Raw genomic sequence first — 21,349 nt, 5'->3', positions numbered from 1 at the left:
TATGTTTCGGTTACGCGTCTTGTGGTGTGTATGGAGCTTGTCTACATTTAGCTCCTTTTTCCTCAACCTCCTCTGCTAGCCTAAGGTTGTGCTTAAGCTCTTTCACTTCCTTCCTGGCATCCCTAAGCATTTTTCTCTGCCTAGCATCCTGCTGCTGCCTTTGCAGGCGGTTCGGAAGGCCTATCTTCTGCTGCTATTCATGCAGCTCCAAAGTGTCTTTAAATAGTTCGGCTGCCTGCTGAATGGCCAGGCTGGCACCAGCCCTGCTCAGCTTGAGGCCGTTTGGCCTGGTGAAATCGTCTCTCTTCTGAACTTCGTCCTCAAGATGGCAGTTTTCCTCCATCATTTTGTGCATTTCGCTTTTCAACTGCTCAAGTTCCGGAAACTTGCTCAGCATCACTTTAGGCATCGCCACGAACTTCTCTGTCAGATTTTTGGCTGGGCACTTCAGATTTTCCGCGATGTTAACCAGCATAGCACGTTGTTCCTCCAGCTCCACCCTGCAGATGCTCATGTATGGAAAGTCGTCCTTGATTTTCTCAGTCTCGTCCCTCAAGGTGGCAGCTCCGGGGCTGCCAGAGCTGCCATGGCTGCTCGTGTCGGAAGTGGGGGATGAAATCCAGCCGAAAAGAGAGCCCTTATCTGACAACAGCAGCTGTGGGTCGAGGTTCAAGTCACAATGATTCTTCACTTCTCGGGTGTTTCGTGTCGTATCTTGTGCACGCGATGGCGCTTGCTGCTTCGGACGAGCTCTAGTCCCTAAGCCAATGGGAACTATATCCTCATACTCATCACAAGTATCCTTTTCCTTGATGAAAAGAAGCCATCAGGGAACGTAGAAGCGAGTACCAACTAGAAGGTAGAACTCGAATGCAGACTGGCCTTCTGCAATCAGGCACAGACGAACATTAGGGAAGAATTGTCCCAAGCACAAGCTGGAAGGCGGAGGCTTCACACAAACGCCGCCGACGCCAAACAGTTTTCGCCTTCAAGGCCCTCCTATGCTACCGCCTTAAAAGGGAAGGGGAAATTGAGTTCAAGGACGCGGTGGGAAAGCCCGCTTCCCTCCAGAATCACGGCCCACTGTGGGCTAACCACCTCCATGCACCACTCCTCTGGCTGGGCGGCTACCCATCCACCCACCGCCGGCATCGACCCATTTCCCCACTTCCTCCAGAGGAATACTGCCCCATGTGTGAAGCCTCGGCTAAGAGTAAAAATATCAAAGTAATCCTCGAGGGTAAATACAACTGGTACTGCAGCTTCCTCATGTTGGGTTTCATGAGCGTCCAGTCAATTTTAGTGCCTTAGCACCTACAGTGGGCATTGTCAGCATTTAGCCGTTGTGTTTTCGTTGGTTTTCCTGAAGCCTGCTTTGTGACAGTCTGCTGACCTGCCCATCGTATCGTGGGCAACCTACCCAGGTGTCTGTGTGTATATATATATACACACACAGTCCTTCACACAGAAAGTCCTTCACAGCTTGAATTTTGATGGGATCTGGGCGTACACCAGAAGCGTCAACGAGGTGTCCGAGAATAGTTAGTTGGCGACGACCGAACTTGCATTTCGATGAGTTGAGCTGAAGTCCGGCGTTACGAAACACTGTCAGAATATTAGAGAGGCGCTCGAGGTGCGTGGCAAAAGTAGGCGAGAAAACCACAACATCGTCTAGGTAACAGAGGCAGGTGGACCATTTAAAGCCACGAAGAAGGGAGTCCATCATTCGTTCGAAGGTAGCCGGGGCGTTACAGAGGCCGAACGGCATGACTTTAAACTGGTATAAGCCATCAGGCGTCACGAAGGCGGTCTTCTCGCGGTCCTTTTCATCAACGGCAATTTGCCAGTACCCCGATCGAAGATCAATTGAAGAGAAATATTTGGCGCCGTGGAGGCAATCTAAGGCATCATCGATCCTTGGGAGTGGATTTACGTCTTTTTTTGTGATGCGGTTGAGGTGCCGATAATCAACGCAGAAGCGCCAGCTGCCATCCTTCTTTTTCACCAGGACGACTGGTGAAGCCCAAGGACTTGACGAGGGCTCGATGATGTCTTTTGCGAGCATCTTGTCCACCTCTTGATTTATGACGGTGCGTTCGGCGCTGGACACTCGGTACGGACGTCTGCGGAGAGGAGCGGAATCACCGGTGTTCATGTGATGCGTCACCACAGAGGTCCGAGCCAAAACACGGCTATCAAAGTCGAAGATGTCGCGGAAAGATGATAAGAGGCACCTAAGATCGCGAGCTTGCATCGGCGGTAGGTCAGAAGCGATCATGTCGGCGTAGTCGTCCGTTGGGTTCGCTGTTGATGGGGCCGCAGGCAACCGGCATTGCTGAGTGGAAAGTAAGCAGCTGTCCACCACTGATATCACACATTCGGCAGCAGGGCACAGCGTGGCGAGTGAGATGCCTTGCGGGAGCGGTTGGATGGATGAACCGAAGTTCAGGACCGGAAGGCACGCTCGGTTGGCCGACATTGTAAATACAATGTGTGGAAGCGCAATGCTGCGCGTCAGGGCGACGTCAAGTTCCGGAGTGACTACGTAGTGACCATCAGGTACAGGGGGAACAGATGAGAAAGAAATGTAAGTTGCGGCTTGAGGCGGTAGACGGACAAAGTCGACAGCACAAAGACGGTGTATAACTGGGGACGGCGACTCAGCAGAAAGAGGAAGGTCAAGCTGAACAACATTAGTGGCGCAGTCAATGAGGGCTGAATGCTCAGACAGTAAGTCGAGGCCAAGAATGACTTCATGAGGGCACTGGTCCAGAACAGAGAACAGAACGGATGTATGGCGGCCGGATATGGTCACACGGGCTGTGCATAGTCCAACAACATGAGCAGTTCCGCCGTCGGCAACGCGGAGAACGGCTTTGGGTGCAGGGGTCAGTACTTTTCGGAGGCGGCGTCGTAGGGCTGAACTCATGACGGATACGTGCTCGCCTGTATCGATCAGGGCTCTCATAGGCACTCCATCGACATGAATAGCGAGCAAATTATGGTGTGCGCGAAGGGCTAATCGAGGATTTTGGGACTGGGGCTGTACTGCAGCATCACCTCCAGACACTGCAGCGTCTAGTTTTCCGCTTGCGAGCGTCCGTAGGGGCCAGGAGAGGAGCGACGGCGTTGGGGCGAACGAGACTGGCGACGCAGGGGGGACGGGGAGCGGCTGGAGCGGGGAATCTGGCCGTCGACTGTAGCACTGTGCTGGGCTGGAGGGGGCGTGTAGTGGCTGGGCTGTTCGTCGTCGCGGTGGGAGCTGAGAGGACGGTATGTGCTGCGACGGGACCAATAATTTCGACAGTGGCGGGAGATGTGGCCAATGCGGTGGCAATGGAAACAAATGGGCTTGTCGTCGGTTGTCCGCCAGTCGTTAGGGTTTCGGCGACGTGGAGTGAAGTACGAAGGTCGTCCAGGAGCAATCGCAGTGATTTCGGGTGGTGGTGAAGACCGTACAGGGCTGATGGGCTGGAAACCAAGGTTGGCAAGCTCTTGGCGGACGACAGCTTGTACCAGAGAGATGGTAGGTAAGCGGGTGTCGCCATCATGTAGATGCTGGGGGGCAGGGGACATAGCTTCGAGCTCGCGTCGGATGATGCGGGTCACATTTTCTGGGGGCGCTGGAGTTGCCCGGTGGCGCAGGTCTTCACATGAAGAAGTCGCAGCCGTGTTGGGGAGGCGTGTGTACGGCTGGCTAATACGCCTGCTTTTGGCTTCCTCGAAGCGTCGACATTCCTTAATAATTCCGTCGACTGTAGTGCAGCTCTTGTATACGAGCAAGTTGAAGGCATCGTCGGCGATTCCCTTCAACACGTGGCCGACTTTGTCAGACTCGGGCATGTTGGCGTCAACCTTGTGACAGAGGGCCAGCACATCTTGAATGTACGACACATAGGACTCCGTAGATGTTTGAGCTCGGGAGGCGAGGTCCTTCTTAGCGGCAAGCGTTCGGCCGAGCGGCCGTCCAAACAATTCGCGGAGTTTCTCTTTGCACACGTCCCAGCTGGTCAGATGGTCTTCGTGTGTCTCATACCAGACCCGGGCGGTGTCTTTTAGATAGAATATTACATTTGCGAGCGTAAGGGTCGGATCCCAGCGGTTGTAGGTACTCACTCGCTCGTACATGTTGATCCAGTCGTCGACGTCAGTGTTGTCGGTACCAGAAAATGTTCCAGGGTCACGAGGGGGAGAAAGAACGAGTGATGTTGTAGCGCCCGGCGACGCTATAAAGCGCTGGCGCTGAGATCGGCGTTACAGCGCGCGCTAGAGGAAAATAAAGACGGACAGCGCGTGCTCGTGGCGCACGCCCGGCACGGGCAGTCCGGAACTAGAAGCCTGCCACGCTGGTCGTCTCTCTCTGGTGCTCCGCTGCGACCCCGCAAATCCTCAACAGTGGTGACCTGGCGAACCGTGCCTTCTATCGCAGCGGCGTTCCAGCATGGCGTACTGGCAGCACCCAAGTTTCGACCCGGCATTCCGGCCTGCAGGCGTCGGCGGGTGGTTCGCCCAACTGGAGGCTGCGATGTACCTGAACGGCATCACCATCCAGCCGTTCAAACACGAAGTCCTTTGTGACATCCTCCCGGCCGACCTCCTGCGTCGGCTCACCTACTCTGCTTTCGGCGGCCGGCCATACGATGAGCTGCGTGCGGCCGTCTTGGCGTACTTCGGCGCCTACTACGTTCCGCCGCCGCTCTACGACGCAGCGGACCCGTTTTCGCCGCCGCCAGCCTCTGGCCCTGCACCGGCCTCGCTCGCGCCCACGCAGCCTTCATCAGAACCCGGCCCGCCTCAGCAGCCCCTCGCCGCATTGCCGCCACTCCCGTCCAGCGTCTCCAGCCCGGCTGTCTCTCTCGACGCCACACCAGGTGGGATCCGCACGAGCTTCGCCTCGCGTCCTTCTCCTACTACTATCCGACCCGCGTCTCTGGCCCTGCCTCTTTGCGCTTCAGTGGCGTTGTCGCCAGAGCCTCCTGCAGCCAAAGACGACTCTGCGGCAGCAGCCGTGCCGAGGCTTCCGGCATCTCCATCTACCTCGTCACTACCGCCAACAGCTCTCAGGCCTCTTCTGTGAGGTTGAAGCCGTCGCCCGCTGATGCTAAAGAGCCCTCGACAACGACCAAGCCTGCTTGTCACACTCCCAGCCCCTCAGAAGGTCCGCAGAGCACTACTCGTCATCAGGAGCAGGATGAGAAAGCCAACCCGATGACAGCAGTAACAAGCACGGCGATCGCCTCCAGCCCCACTTTGCCTGAAACAGTTCCTGACCCAGTGTCAGCGCTTGCTCTCAAGCCCGACCATGCCCACCCGCGCATCAGCACTGGCCAGTCGCTCCGGACGGCCACTCCCGCTTTACCCCAGCACCTGGAATTGAACCCAGCAACTTCCTCCGTCCTCACCACAGCTGTCACCGTTGTCTCGTCGGTCACACCTGTGCCAACCCTAGTGGCCGGACCGCACTGCTCGCGCCCTACATCAGGGGCACCTGAGCCATGTAAGCCAGCCATTTCCACCTATTTGGACGACTTGAAGCTGGCGCTACAGCAGCGACACGACACCACGCTAAAGACCACATCTGTCCACGGAGCCGTTTCGACCGCTCCCTTGCTTGTGACGGCGTACTCTGTGTGCCAGCTTCCCGCCGACATCAGCTGCAACGGTCCAGCACCAATGACACTTGTGCCAGCGGGCAGCACTACAGTCGGTGACGACCCCACCATGGCCTCCATTGCCCTAATATGCTTTGTCAGCTCGGCACCCTGCATCATTCGCCCATTGCGCAGCAGCCAGGCTCGTCCACCTGAATCCGCGCCCTCCACCCGACGGCTCTTCCCGGACCCTGACATGAACTTACCGGACCCTCCCTCCATCGCGTGACCTCCATCTGTACCCCGTCGGCGCGTCCATTTCGCCGTTCCGTCTAGGCGGGGGGCCCTGTAGCGCCCGGCGACGCTATAAAGCGCCGGCGCTGAGATCGGCGTTACAGCGCGCGCTAGAGGAAAATAAAGACGGACAGCGCGTGCTCGTGGCGCACGCCCGGCACGGGCAGTCCGGAACTAGAAGCCTGCCACGCTGGTCGTCTCTCTCTGGTGCTCCGCTGCGACCCCGCTAATACCTCAACAATGTCATGGCCGGGGCTGAGGTTTGCTGGGCGGCGTCGTGGGTCATGATGAGTGAAGGCAACTGGCGGCCGCTGCGGAGTTCCGTCGTCGGTAGACGTAGGGGAAATCCGCACCTCCACCAAATATGTTGCGGAAAAGAATATATTTACAGATATTTACAAATCGACAAGAACAGCTGCGAGCGGCACCGAGAACACAGTCCGAACTTCGTTGTCGTCTACTACTCTTCGCACTCGTGCCATCGCTCTTTGTTGTCGTCGTCTACCCGCATCAATATATATATGTTAATTAAAAACAGGAACATCTCTTCATATCGAAACATTTATTAGGTTGATGTTTCGGCCAGAAGCTGGCTTTCATCAGGACTGAGTGTGAAGGTACTATTGCATGTGGGTTTAAAGAGGGGGAGGGCAAGAAAGAGGGGGAAGAGAAGGAAAAAAATGGGGGGGGGAATGGGGGTTGAAAGCAGGGCAGAAAAATATACATGAAAAAAGCAGCGGTGGCCAGTTTTGGACAGCAGTGTTCCCTTGTTGGCCGGACCAGGTGGGAAAAAAAACGGCGTGGCGAGGCATTCCATCCTCTCCCGGACAGGTGAAAAGGAGAAAAAGGCAAAAGCCGGCACGTGCAGTCACGTAATTTGGCACGACCTAAGGCGACGCAAGCAGGTGGCTTTCTTATGCGTATAAATGTTTAAAAATGTTTCCTTTAATGAAGCATATACTTCGATGATATGGCTTTATATATATATATATATATATATATATATATATATATATATATATGTTTGTGTGTGTGTGTTTGTGTGTGTGAAGACTGATCGCTCTGAAGAATACTGCTTCCCTGTCGAAGCAATACAGTTAAAACTCGATTTAACGAAGTTGAGGGGAGCCGTGAATTATTTCGTTAAATCGAGAACTTCGTTAAATTGAATGAGGCATTTCTTGGGCACATAATTCAGTACATTCGATTACAGTAAAACCTCGTTAAAACGTACCCTCTTAAACAGTACTTTCGTTTTAAAAGTAGTAAAGTCAAGTCCCCGACTGAGCACCCATTGAACATAATGCATTTTGCATCCGCATAAACCGTACCAGCTTATCGCGATCGTATCGGTTAGCACGTACCATTTTCACTTTTCGTCGCACTCGCGCGTGACGAATTCACGCCGGTAGCACCGACCCAAAGGATGGTTCGGCTAGCGGCGCAACAATCTTCCCTAAATACCGCCGACGGGACGGCAAGCCACACAGCTAATGACAAATTGGCGCCAAAGTTGGTAATCATACAACTAGCGCCATCTTTGGGGGTTTTTTTGCCGCGGCAGCAATAACTACCCGTGGCCTCCGCGACGGCGAGCCGCCGGAGCCGATCGCGGAGGCCATAAACTACCGCAGTGGTAAGTGAAAGCTCGTTAATTCGACCCCCGTTAATTCGGAAAATTGGATAACTCGACGCGCACGCGAGGTCCCTACAATTATACATAAGAGTCTATGGGGCGAAACTCTCGTTAATTCGAACAAATTTGGTCGTGCGTCGGTTAATTCGACTTCACTCCGCAGCCCGCAAAGCCGGTGCGCCGAGAGCAAAAAGAAAAAATACTGTCACAAGCGGCACTACTGTACTGCTCATAGGCGATCCGTATGGTCATCGTCATCAGCAGCGTGAGAAAGGGCGAGGGAAGCGAGGTTAGCGGCGGCCGAAGCAGCTGGCGTCTTTTTTTTGTGCTTTGTTGTGTCGCAGCAGTCGTGCGCTGCTTGTTGCTGTTTTGTTGCGACTGAGAGAAGGGTGAAAGGAAATTGCACCCTGCCTACTGGCTCAGCCCAGCCACCACCGCTGCCTAGTGCAGATAGAGGAGAGATAAAAGATCAGAGGAAAGATAAAGAGAAAAGATAAGACGCGTGTGGCAGCAACAACCGCGAAGCTGGCTGAAAGAACAGATAAGCGGTCAATGTGACGTGGCTGCCATGTGATGCAGCCACGTCACATTTCTTCTGTCCACTTCTCACAGCACGAATTATGTCCGCTTTCTCGTCCAGGGTAAGCCTTTTTCGTTTCTTGCAGGGCTCCATCTGCTAGTCAGGAGGGTTAGCGGCGCGCTTGCTTGCACACACCACGATAGCAAGGCTAGACTGATGGAGGCCTAACAAGCTAAGCTTGACAAAGACGTGCGTTCAGAGGCACGGGGAAATATCCGCACAAGAGCGAACACAGAGCACAACACACAAACACACACACAAAAAAAAACGCGAACTGCAACAGCGCCATCTATGAAATGTGGCACGAAACTTTTTTACTCTTGGCGCCATCTCGTGAGCTCGACTCAAAATTAAAACTAGTTTTGCGCCGCACAGTTTGAAAAAAGCGACGGGCTGAAGATGCTCCGCGCTGTTACCGCTGACTCGCAATCAATAAATTTTGGGGTGCTGTCTACAAAATAGACCAAAAGTTAACACTTTTTCACCTTTATTTCTCGAAAAAAGGTTCGTTAAATCGGGACAGATCACGGAATCGGTTTCGTTATTTCGGGTTAGTCAAAGCATTGAACCCTATGAGCGTCTGAGGGGGAATTAGGATACCTTCGTTAAATCGAGATTTTCGTTAAATCGGGTTTCGTTAAATCGAGTTTTGACTGTAGTAAACCCTCGTTAATATATATATACAGGGCGTCCCAGCTAACTTGGACCAAGATTTATAAAAAAACGAAGCGTTCTTCAGAGCTAAAATCGTGTGGATGTTGTTAGGGTTTATCTAAAGTTACAGTACTATTTTTTCGGTCCTCCTATTTGAATAATTAGTCGAGATAAATGAACTTTTTAAATATAGCTTGAAACGTTCAGTCGTCAATAGGAAGGTTGTGGAGCTCCACAAATATTATTGTCCAACCCAAGAACTTTCAGCGAGTTAGGCTCAGCGTGGCCATTTTTATTGGGAAAAAAATAAAAGCCGCAGAGTTTAAAGAATACCGCGTGACAGCGTGCTCCGAGCACCCGAATACGCCGTAGTTACAGCGCCCTCATCCGTGCTTTGTGAAAACCATCGCCCGCTTCGCGCCTCTGGTCGGCCCACGACCAACAGAGCTTCACGTTGCGCTTGGTTCCAAGAGAAGCTCCAGTGGGTTCGGGCGGCAGTTGAAATCGCGGCTCCCGTTTCTGCGGCGATAATTGTGCTCTCGAGCTAGCAAAATGTATGTGGAGGAACAATGAAAATCTCGAGTTTGAATTTGGGAGCAAGACCTAAACAAGCAAAGACGCATTATAATAAGCTTGATAATGTCAAGTGAATCACGCTGGTTTTCTTGAAGGAAAAATTGTAAATGGACTCAGAAGGCTGCTTTAATTTCCGGGCCATTCCTTCTTGGCAGGAAATTTGTGGTTTCATAGTACTTACGTGCCATTTCCACATCATACAAGAGTTCACACAGATGGCTCTTTTCATGGATAACGGTTGCAGAGATTCATTCGCTGTGACGTCTGTCTAAAGAACGTGTTCAAACTAGTCGCCCTCTGTAATAATACAGTATTGGCACCTTTTCAGCACGTCCGCTGTAGCGTTCTTGAAGACGCAGGACGGTATTCCGCTGCAGGCCTCAGCAATCTCTGTCTTTAGCTCTTCCGATGTAGTTGTAGGTTTGCGGTATGCACAGTCTTTCACATATCCCCACAAAAAGAAGTCAAGAGGTGTCAAGTCCGGTGACCTTGCAGGCCAGGGCACTGGTCCATGCCGCCCGATCCACTGGCATTTGAAGGCTTCGCCAATCCAGGCTCGGGAAAGGCCGCTGCTGTGAGCTGGTGCACCGTCGTGCTGATACCAAGTTCGCTTTAAAAGCGCAAGAGGAAGATCACAGCGCAAGTCTTCTACTGGGCCTTTCCTGATGTTGTTAAGGTACCGCTGAGCAGTGAGCGTGTGTTCAAAAAATATGGGCGTCAATTATTCTTCCTCCAAAGATGTCACACCACACACTGAATGACCATTGGTACTGGTGTTTGGAGGCAAGGCAGTCATTCTAGCTGCTGGGCTGACTACTGGTTGCCACAGGCGGTGCTTTCTTTTTTGCGTTTTCCCTGGCCTCAACAGCAATCCTGTTCCAGTCTGGGCGGCGCACTTCCACAGAGCAAGCAACGCGGGAGTCTACAATTTCTGGAAGAAGCCAGTCTCTATAAAAAGCGTACCAGGAATGGCTTCATTTTCGTTGCCCAGAAATTGTCATCTCGGCGTACCTCTTGCACGTGTATTCCTTTTCTTGTATACACTGCTAAGTCACAGATGTTCCTTCTGGTGACATGAAGCTGGCCGTGCACTTAGTAAAAATGTCTGTGCGATCGTCTAAGCACTGGACCACCTTCTTTTTCCTTTTTCTCTGAAAACTTTCGTGCTGCTTCCAGGGGCTCATCTTCCATTGCAGTTAATGGGCATTTCACCTCTACAATTCGGTCTCGCCAACTATCCCATCAGGTGGCGCTGCCAGGAATCCATGTTTAAAGGTCAACAAAGAGCCCACATGGTTGAACAACTCTGTTCATCTGTGCTCCATATAGCTGGTGTGCAACGCTCTCATGCTGCTTGTTGTGCTGCGTGGCAGAATTTGTTAAGCTCTTTGGATGAAGCACGGCCTTGACCAGTGTGTCCCAGAGTGTGCAGTCCTTTCTTACTCAGACAGCCTGGAAATTTGAAGCAGTGAGGCGGAGCCTCCTTTGCTCCAACCAGTTTGAATTGTCTGCCTGTCCCCGTATCTGTGCCTCAGTCTGTTCTCATCATTCCTGATCAACTCAGAGCTCTTATAGCTGCCTTTCTGCTTTCTGAGCTAACTCCTCAGGTGGCATGTCTGGCTTCATGCAATTGGCCCCATAGTGAGGTGATGAGGTGCTAGCGGCACGGATCTTCTCTTCATGCTGGCTGTCAAAAAGTTGTCTTTTCCTATGCAATCGCCGGTCTTTTGCAGCCATTTTCTTGTTGGCATACTTCATGTAGAGAGCACCGGGGCTCTGGCAAATCATAGCTTTGCTGGTTTGTATGTGCCGCTGGGGCCGCGGCTGGAAGCCCGCTGGAAGCCGCGGCTGGAAGCCCAGTAGCTTGGCAGCGATGCTCATAAGAACCCTTCTGGCACCGGTTGATCTGCTTGCTACCACAAAGCTTAGCAGCAAGAGACATGAGGGCTTCAGCAAAGTTGCTTGTGTCATCATTGATGAGACGGTCAGCTTTTTCCGCAATACTGTTGGCTGCAGTCATTGTCTTTGTTTTCAGCATGGTAGGGATCACCCCGAATAAGTCTTCACCCTTGCTGCAGTCACAGAAATAACTTTTACAGCCATCACGACACCCAAACACACGTTTTGGGCTGTTTCTCAAGTCAGTGGCCAAATCACGAACAAGCTGTCTTCCATCAGCAGGGTCCTCTTGCAACATTTTGGCATAGTGACTGACAGCCTTGCGCGCACCGTTCTTTATGCGCTTTATTCTCGGGCCCGACAGCATGGGCCGGCCACCTTTGCTTTCCTTAGCTGTGGCATGGAGGTGGGAAGTGTAGCACTTGACAGCATGGTTAGCACACTCATGCTTTCGGACGAAACGACCGTAGCCAACCTTTGACTGAATCTGGTAGTAAACAGACGAGTCTCCATCTCCTATAAAGGTGCGGTATTGAACTCCGTGCATCTCCACGCTTCGCTGGAAACCCTCAACAAGGACATCTGCCTCCATGGCCCCCGAGCTTTGGTCCCAGTGTTTGTAGCAAGTGTGCTTCTTTGATTCAACGTTTTTCCTGGCATAGAACTCACAGGTGCTGCACAGCTTGTTCCTCACACCCAAGTAGAGGAGCTTTTTTTGTGCGCTTACCTATGATGACGGCCACGCCAGAATTGTCACAATAATATCTGTGGCCATGGCTCCTGTTCGACCAGCCACCATCAACTACCGCCGTTATCTTTAGGGTGCAGCCATCCTCGCAGAAATCACCAGCTGCTTCTGCAAGTCTCTTTTCCTCCTTGCCAGCTTCAGTCATCTGCCCCAGGAGCACAGCTTTCCATTGCTGAAAGAAAATCGAGCATGCGTTGAACCATGTCTGTTCACAGCAGGTTGAAAGTTCCTTCTCCTGTTTTGCTGTTTCTCGCAAGTGTCAGTCTCCTTTGGATTTTGCCTAGCACATGGAAAGGTTCACGCACAACTAGAAGTCTGGACGACACTGCATATCCTTTGAATTTAAACTTTTCCCTCTTGTATGCACGATGGACTGTAAATAAATGTAACACCGTTAGGCCGCATGGAAGATGGAACGAGTTGCTAAGAATGACATGTCAAGCCATGATATAATAATAACTCGTTTTACGAACTTCTCTTTCATGACAACATACCCTAGTTGCACACATAATATGCGACCACGAATATAAAGCGAGGGATGGACTTTTGGAGGCTTGAAAAAAAAATATATTATTTTGATAATTTGTAACTCGAAATGACTCCTTGCCAAAAAACAACCGAAAACGCACGTAGACGACAAGTGAAGGACATGTGCTAACAAGAGGAAACGTGTAAGATGAATATAGTTATTATGGCAGCTAACAATGTTTTGTGCATTTTTTTATGTACGGGGACAAAAATTGAAAATATGGATGTAGGAACGGTCCTGTTGATTGTTCTTGCTGGTACCTTTTATAGAGGATTTGTGCATTGGAACAAAGGAAAAGGCTGAATTATCTGTGTGGCGGTAATTTTCCCTTCTTGCGTATGTTTTCTGGTGCTTCAATTTGATAAAACTTATGAGTGGTGAGGTCTTCGCAAGTATACCGCATATTGTGGATTGGCTGTCTGTCCTAATTCAGTGCAAACGAATGTAATGGGAATCATCAGTACCTGAAACATTTATAGTTCTGAATCAGGCAGGAACCACAAAAGACAGGGCAAAGAGAGCAACAGCTGCACACAATGGTCCCTCTTAGCGGCAAGCGTTCGGCCGAGTGGCGGTCCAAACAGTTCGCGCAGTTTCTGCTTGCACACGTCCCAGCTGGTCAGATTGTCTTTGTGGGTCTCATACCAGACCCGGGCGGTGTCTTTTAGATAGAAGATGACATTTGCGAGCATAAGGGTCGGATCCGAGCGGTTGTAGGTACTCACGCGTTCGTACATGTGGATCCAGTCGTCGACGTCAACATTGTCGGTGTCAGGAAATGTCCCAGAGTCACGTGGGGGACAAAGAACGAGTGATGGCATGGCCGGTGCCGGTGAGTGATGGCATGGCCGGTGCTGGAAGGTGTCTTGGTTCATGATTTGTGAAGGCAGCTGGCAGCCGCTGCGGAGCTCCGTCGTTGGTAGGCGTAGGGGAAAGCCGTACTTCCACGAATATGTTGCGGGAAAGAATATATTTACAGATAGAAAACAACAGCTGTGAGCGGCACCGAGAACACAGTGAGAACTTCATTGTCGTCTTTGTCTCCTCCCACTCGTTCCATCGCTCATTGTCGTCGTCTACCCGCTCCATTATTTTCAGAAAGGAAGAACGATTACACGATCTCAAACTCAAAGGTCGCTGCAGGACAATGCATATCCCAAAAGTTATTGCAGATTAATTACATTGTTCTGTTTTCTACGTTTTTAAAACATGCGTGGCTAATAAACTAACCTATACACATATTTCTAAATGCATAAACATGCTCATTAGCATGAGATCTCAAAGTGTCTCGAAAGATTTTTCTCTAGGTGCAAGAGGTTTTTTCACAGCTTTGCATTTCCTTAGACAAGTGGAGCTCAACTGCCATTTTTCACCATTGCGTTTTCTTTTACAGTTGAAACAAATTTGCAGCTATCGTTAAACCACATGCATCCTTTGAAAGCAGAGAAAATGAGCTTTTTGGACATATCTGAACCATATTTATGAAGCTAACGAGTGAGGTACAGTCACCAAAAAAAGTTTTCCGTTCATCGTCACAGTGGGACCGTCACCTTAAGGATGAAGATGTTTGGTCCCCTTTTTTTCTGGGAATCACTTCTACTTGTGTGTAATCTACCTTGGCACCTTTTATCTCATGCTGGCTCACTCTAATATTCCTGTGAAATAGGACGGCAGTGAGTAAATCCCGCTTCTCCGCCATGCCTAATTGATGATATGTCTTATAGTTGGATAGAGAAACTAGCTCCCTATTTTCTTGCAGTGCAATAATGTCGGGCTTCGCCCTGATGTTTTCGATGTGCAGCTGCAGGCGGCCATTCTTCCTTCCGAACCCGCTGCAGTTCCACTGCCACACCCTAATTTTGTAGTGGGCGTTTGTTGTTGCACGCCATCTTGAATGCGTATTTCTCCCAAATGAGCTGCCCGAGCTCACGAACCTTCCATTCATGTACACAACTAAGTGCTCCGTTTTGGTCTTTAGGGCGGCGATCCTGGCCTCCCGCCGATTTTCGAAGGCGTTTATTCTAGCGTCTTGAGCGTCCATGTGCTCTCTTAGCTGCGTTAAGAGTTCTGACCTAGCCTTCAAAGCGGACCTTCCCTCCTGTGAGGGAACCTGCCTCCTCTTCGGCTCGTAAGTTTTTTTTTTTTTGTAATGATTGTGGAAAAGTAAATGAGGTGTGGGGGGGGCGGGGGGAACTGTTACGGTTGCTCTGCGTTTTGAGTAAATACAATTTCCGTAATGCATAATATAAGTGCTTACCACATGACGGTTCCACCTTCACAGCTGAAAGGCTGGACTCTCCGTTCCTGCCCCTTCGAAATCTCCTTGGAAACCGTCTCTGGCCATCAACTCGGACTGCCTGGTCACGCCCGTGATTTTCATTGCAGTGCAATGCTGAAATGAGGACTCTGCACGGAACATTAGTAGCAAGTGAAATTGCAGCTATAAAAGAGAAGAAACCTTTAGAAAGTATGCTGAGCTACGGCCACCATAAATAGGCAGCATAACACGACCCGGTAAAGAGTCAAGCAATACAATACTGAAGTAACTGTAAAATGCATGTCAATGCAGAGCAGTGCGACAGGATGTTAGCTGCACGAGCGGATAAAGCGCAGCACTAACCTGGCTTCCATTCCAGCATAGATATAATGAAAAGCCTTTGGAGCAAACTGGTTTATAAGGCTGTGAAAAGCCTCACAGCCAAACATCTATTCCTTTGTACACTGCTAGGGTATGTCTTAAGAAGTGATGGGGCCTTTACTGTCTCGCACAACTTGTGGTGGGCATCGGATCGTTAAAAAAATTTTCAGTTATATAAAGAGGCTTTGAAAACAACCCATCATTTCATGCTAGCTACCTTCATCCATCCAGTCTCTTCTTCACTGAGGTTACTGTGGGCACACTGAGGAAAAATCATGCGGTCATGTTGGTGTAGATTCACCACGTGCCTTCTAAGTGAAATCCATTACGGTGCAATTTCTTGTGGATGTCCGTTGCTTGAAGCCACCCTCCAGTACAAGTGGTTGATGACAGCACGTGCCCGCTGCTTGAGCACTTCTGTACCACGGCACCTAGCAGCTGCGAGTAGTTTCTCTTTAATTTCTAAAATGACTGTGAAGAAGAAGAAGATGGACCTCTTCGCTGGACGCCGATGAAGAAGGAGCAGTCGTGGGATTGCCATCGCTCAGATCGTGTTGGTCTTGATCACCCCGCTTCCTCGCCGACCTCGGCGCCGTCCCCGACGTCCTTCTTCTACGACACGTAAAAAAAATGTAAACGCGTTTGCCTCAAGGTATCAAATAATGAGAAGAGCCATAAAGGTGTTCTTGCCTTTCTCCATATTCCAGCAGTTGAAAAAGTGATATATGTCAGGATATTTTCTTTTCAGAAGAGCCCATATGGCACTGTGCCTATCAGTAATAATTCTGCTGATCAGGCATTTCTTCATCAGCAGAAACTCAATACCCTTGGTTATGTCAGCCACTTCTATCTACACACTATTACCTACCTCATTCACCTGCAGGACTTAGGTATGCATCACTGAATAGTGTTTGTAACTTTTATCATGCTGTGAATCAAATGAAACGCACCTGAACAAGCTCTGTGCAAGATGCGTTCTCTGCGTCAGTTAGTGTGTATGGAATGTACTTGGCGTTGAAGCCTGAAGAGTCAAATCTGCCATCCCCTGCTAAACTCGGAGGTTTCTTGGATGCCTCATTTAGGTGGGCACTCTGTTCATCTGTCCAAAGCTGTTTAACAACAGTTACCATCTTTGCATGTGTACGTTTTATGCGCATGCTAGTTGTCAACACAAATCTAAACCTGACTTACCATACATACAGTTGGAAGCAATACACACTTCTGAATTTTGAAGAACGGGCCTGTACTAGGGATTGCAACATCAGTGCATGCAAGAAGTCGCAGCAGCTTCTTTGGGTTGCAGCCTGTGAATAATATGGCACCCGCAAAGAGGTATGAATGACATAATATTGTCACCGACAAGTGGTCGTTGGTCGTCAGCAACGATAATTCGGTGCTTGGTAAGCGGCGTCTGTCGCACCTTGGAAGTTGATTCAAAACAGTCGCGGAAGGAATAGATGAGATTTTCTACGGAGCGTTTCTGACTGGCCATGAAGTGCGGGTTTACGTCAGTCGGGATGGCTGTAGTCGTCTCATCGTCGAGGTCTGACGTCGTGGACAAAGAGCACTGGCTGGTACACTCTCCAAGCTCGTCAAAGTAAGCGACGGCCTCTGTCTTCGTTAGATGCTGCGGTTCACGGGTAAAGTTGGTGACTAAGATGTCGGTACGACCATTGGCGAGTTCTACGAGGCCTCGGGCTACACAAACTTGCCGAGCGAGTAGCAGCGACATGTTCGCTTCAGCAAAACCAAGGGTGCCGGTGCTGCCATCACACTCGACTGTGACGATCTTGCTGGCTCGCGGAGGGATCGTTATGTGGTCGGCACATAGGCGCAACACTACGCTGCTGGGCTCGCTGTTGGTGTCAACGGCTTGCTGGACGGAAAAAGATACCATGAGCTCCCGAAGGTCGATGACCGCACCATACTCTCGAAGGAAATCCATGCCCAGAATGAGATCTTTCGAACAGTCACGTAATACGGCAAAGGAGCCAGTGAAAGTAAGACCTCGGATCTGGATGCGGCAGGTGGAGACGCCGATTGCCATCACTACATGGGCACCGGCAGTGCGGATCACAGGTCCACACCAAGGCGTCAGAACCTTACGGAGACTCGTGGCGAGCTGACTGCTCATCACAGAAAAATCAGCGCCGGTATCAACGAGTGCGGTCACTTGATAACTGTCGGCGGTAACTGAAATTTCTGCTGAAACCAATCGTTCGCAGCGCGTCGGTGAGGTAGTCGGATCGGGTGGTCGCCGCCCGGGTCGTCGCGTCGAATCGTCTGGTGGGGGCTGTTGACTCTGTGCAGTGGCGGCGGCCCTACCCCCGGAGGACGCCGTCTTCAGTTTTCTCGGCAAGGGGACGTGCGTCTGACCTGACCTGAGCTTGAGGGCTGATTGGGCGAAGCAAAGCGCCTCAGGGATGGCGATCGTGATTGGCGCTGCTGAGAGTTCGTCGGGGGCAGCACGTGAGCGGTGAGGTACTCATCTATGTCCTGTGGTCTTTCACCATAGCGCGGTCGAGGCGCGTTCGGCGGGAATTCTCTCAAACCCAGACGCCTGTACCGGCAATGCTGCAGAATATAGCCAGGCTCCCCGCAGTGGCAGCAGAGAGGGCGATCGTTGGACGTGCGCCACGCGTGTGCTTTGCTGATAGGAGGGCGCAGGTCCTGCGGCTGCTCAACGAGGCGCAGGTAACGGTGGCGTTATCGTGGTCCGGGAACGGGGCGAAATGCTTGAGGCGCGGGGGAAGGTTGGCGCAAGGCATCGCTGTAAGACAGGACTTGCGGCTCTGGTAGTGGTGCTGGTGGTGGCTGCACCACTCAATGGATTTCGTCACGAATGACGTCCCCTGTTGAAGGTATGCTTGGCGACGGAGCATCCAAGCGGAGGTGTCGCAGTTCTTCGCGGACGATGCTCCATACAGCCTCACGCAGCGCCTTGTCCCTGGGTCCTGGCAAGGATGCGAAGTAGTGAGTGGCCGCTACATTCGCCTGACGGCCGTATTGGGCACTCCGTTTCTGCAACGAACGTTCCATACTCGTAGCTTCCTTGGCGAAGGCGGCGATGGTTAGCGGAGGGTCGCGCATGAGGCCAGCGAACAGCTGCTCCTTCATCCCACGCATAAGGTGTCGCACCTTTGTAGCTTCAGGCATGGCAGGGTCGGCCCTATTGAAGAGGCGTGTCATGTCCTCTATAAACATGGCCATGCTCTCGTTGGACTGCTGAGACCTGGAGCGAAGGGCAATCTCAGCATTTTCCTTCCGTTGGCTCGAGCTGAAGGTGGCAGGTAACTCGCGGCGAAAAGCTGCCGAGTTAGAGGAGGACGTTTCGTGGTTCTCAAACCAAGTTTTCGCAGAGTCAAGCAGTGCAATATACGCATTCATCAGTTTGCGCTCATCGTCCCACAGGTTGAATGCGACCACACGGTCAAAACTGGCCAACCAATCCTCTACATCCTCAAACCGGTCGCCGTGGAAGGATGGTGGCGACTGAGGTGCGAGAAGGACGAACGGCGGAGCATTGCCGAAGCACTGACCTGCCTGGCTGCCATTGTTTGACGTCATAGATCTCACAGGCTTTGTGAGTGGCTCAAACTCAGGTTGCAGGCCTCGCAAGCGACGGCTCGCTTTGTGGACGGGTGTGGCGTCCGCGCGTTAGGGAGAAGTGTCACGGCTGTCGTCGGGGTCAGCGTACATGGGATGGTACCCAGCACCTCCACCAAATGTCACCGACAAACGCAGCAGGAAGTGTGAAGCACAGCCGTTTTCTAAGACGAGGCTCGCTGAACTGCCAAGCTCATTCAAAACAAAGAAGACGCTCGGCCACGCGCTGGGAGACAAGGTTCGGCTGCCAGGTGGCTCCGGCAGAGTGTCAGCAGTGTGGCAATATTTATGATAGGCATGTAAGTAGATGTATTATCATGACAAGCAGGTCGATGTTCATCATTAAAGCCAGCAATATGACAACAGAGGGAGAAGTGAACAACACTAGCGCTCTCTCGAAAATGAGCGTTTAATGGTAACGAAGCTATATATGCCCACAGGATCAAAGAAGACAAACATCAGCACAACGACACTTAAGGTCTGCTAATCGAGGTGGGTTACACAAGAAGAAAGACCAAATCACTCGAAGACATGAGGCAGTGGTTATATGCATTAAGAGAATGCAGTTTCATCCGAGGATAGTGCAACAGAAGCTCCACTAATACAAGTGTTACTTTGCTTGATTTTGCAATATAATATGGCTGCTTCAACTCGTGTACGATTTGACTTCAATGAGTGAACAAAACAGTTGCGTTCTGCAATCTTGGTATGTAAAGCAACAATGGCAGTGGTGAGGCATGCTGGAATGTATGGGGTCACTCCGCGTCCAGCCAGCCGGGAAGGCGAACTTCCGTGCCGGCTACATGCAGGCGTTTACTTGTACGTGACTCATGTCCCCAACTCGTGGCGCAGAGTTGCAACCACGGCAGGTTCGGACGAAATAGGCAACTGCAGAGTACGCTAGGAAACGGTTTATTAACCTAACGCAAGGTAAAGCACACTGCGGAAGAATGTTCTGTCCGATAAAAATAGAGGTACAGGAGCTCACCAAGTCGTCGTCGACCGCGTTGGGTCGTCCAGGAGGTCGCGGGCAGGCAGGGGATCGGCGGGGCAGTTCGGCAGTAGCACCGCGGCAAGAGAGACCTTCCCACCGCGAGCTCCTCCTTTTTAACCCCTCCCACATTGCACCCCCCGCTTGGGGCAATCGGTTGCACTCAAGGAACGACCTACCCTTTCCCTACGGGGCCAGTACATAGCCGTGACGTATCATCCTAGTTGGGAGCCAGGAGAGTGGCCGGGTGCCTCCTCTCCCCGCGCCCAGTGGCGCGCACCCGTCCCGTGACTTGGCGGGAGGGGGCGATGAAGGATATCTGTTTATCCCACATCCTTCCCTCCTTAAGAAGCCTCCTGAACAGGCAAGCAGGTGCAAACATGATTTTATTCAATCTCCGTGGACGAGATGTCTAAGTCCATCCCCAGATTGTCCTCAGCGGACGTGGCCTCTGCTGCTCCGTCGGCTGCCGGTGGGTCCGCAGCAACTAGCACGGGGGCTGCCGACTGGGGGGTCCGGGGACAGGGTCGGGACGTCCAGGGCCGCAGGCGCACCCGTCGCGGTCGAGGGAGCCGCCGCGGCCAAGGATGGTGGGCCCGGGCGGGGAGCAGGGCTGGCGCTGGCGTGGCGGGCGGCGACTTTCAAGAGCCATTCCGCAAATTCAGCGTCCTGGTCCGCTCGCTCCACCATCTGACGGGCCGCTGCGCTGGGGCCTGCCACCGCCCACCGGTCTTCTACCGGGGCCGGAGCACCCTGTGTCCTGCGATAGTGCAGGGCCCCTGCCTCGTTGGACCCCACATGGATCACCACCGCCCCACACGGGCACAGCTGGGCGTCTGGAGGCAGAGGCAGGGCCGCGCCCTCTGCTCGCTTATCCGCGACGGTGAGCCCCCCAAAAGAGATTGAAGAGCCTCCCCGGAGCATATTCCGCTTCGCCCGCTCCTGCCGCCTCCATGGCCACCACGATACGTAGCTCACTGGTGTGTCCCGGCCCTCTTGGTGCGTCCAGGTCGCCACGTCTCGGAGCGGCAACTGCTGGACTGATGGCTGGACCGGGGCCATGGGCTCCGAGCTTCGGGTTGTAGGGGTCGACGGCAGGTGGCAGCGGAGCAGCGAGAGAGCCGGCGGCGGGCCCATGGGCCCTGGGGCGGCCGGTCCGAGCCCGGGCAGGGTCAGCAACTGCCAGAGGTGGGGCCCAGGTGCTGCGGGGGAGTCCGTCCAGTGCTGACAGCATACTATTTCTGATTTACATTGATTAGAATGCACTGCATACTTCAGTAGCATTCCAGAGCAGCCAGGTGAGGGAGCAGAAGCTTTTGGAGATCCTTTCTTGGAGTGGCCTTGCATTCCGTTTCAAGAGGCAGATTCGGTGCTGCTCCTAATGAGCCCGCCACGCTTCCAATGTTGCCACTGGCCGAGCAGTGAATGATCCCAGTGAGCAGGATTTTTTCTACAGCTGACAAAGCCCTGTATGCGTCACTTTGGTCGTTGCTCCCATTCAGTTGCCTAATTGTGGAAAACTACTCCACATTGTCACTTACAAACCAATTCGAATTGTCTGCCTTTGCCCGTGTTTGTGCCTCAATCTGTTCGTATCGTTCCTTATC

General features: G+C 52.1%; 1 long non-coding RNA gene and 2 pseudogenes across 1 annotated transcript in view; 1 reads left to right on the top strand and 2 right to left on the bottom strand.

The window, feature by feature from the left end:
- LOC149345898 (uncharacterized) overlaps window positions 1–21,349 on the top strand; it is a 93,853-nt gene that overhangs the window by 27,354 nt on the left and 45,150 nt on the right. The gene's annotated exons all lie outside the window — the stretch shown is intronic.
- LOC149345900 (uncharacterized) lies at window positions 11–11,212 on the bottom strand (annotated as a pseudogene).
- The window catches only part of LOC149345899 (uncharacterized), a 37,227-nt pseudogene continuing 27,624 nt past the window's right edge, over window positions 11,747–21,349 (bottom strand).

Source organism: Amblyomma mixtum, chromosome 4, assembly GCF_055824585.1.
Source record: "Amblyomma mixtum isolate Tamu chromosome 4, ASM5582458v1, whole genome shotgun sequence".
Classification (NCBI taxonomy): domain Eukaryota; kingdom Metazoa; phylum Arthropoda; class Arachnida; order Ixodida; family Ixodidae; genus Amblyomma; species Amblyomma mixtum.
The sequence above is the reverse complement of the archived record's forward strand: the minus strand, read 5'-3'. Positions and strand labels throughout refer to the sequence as shown.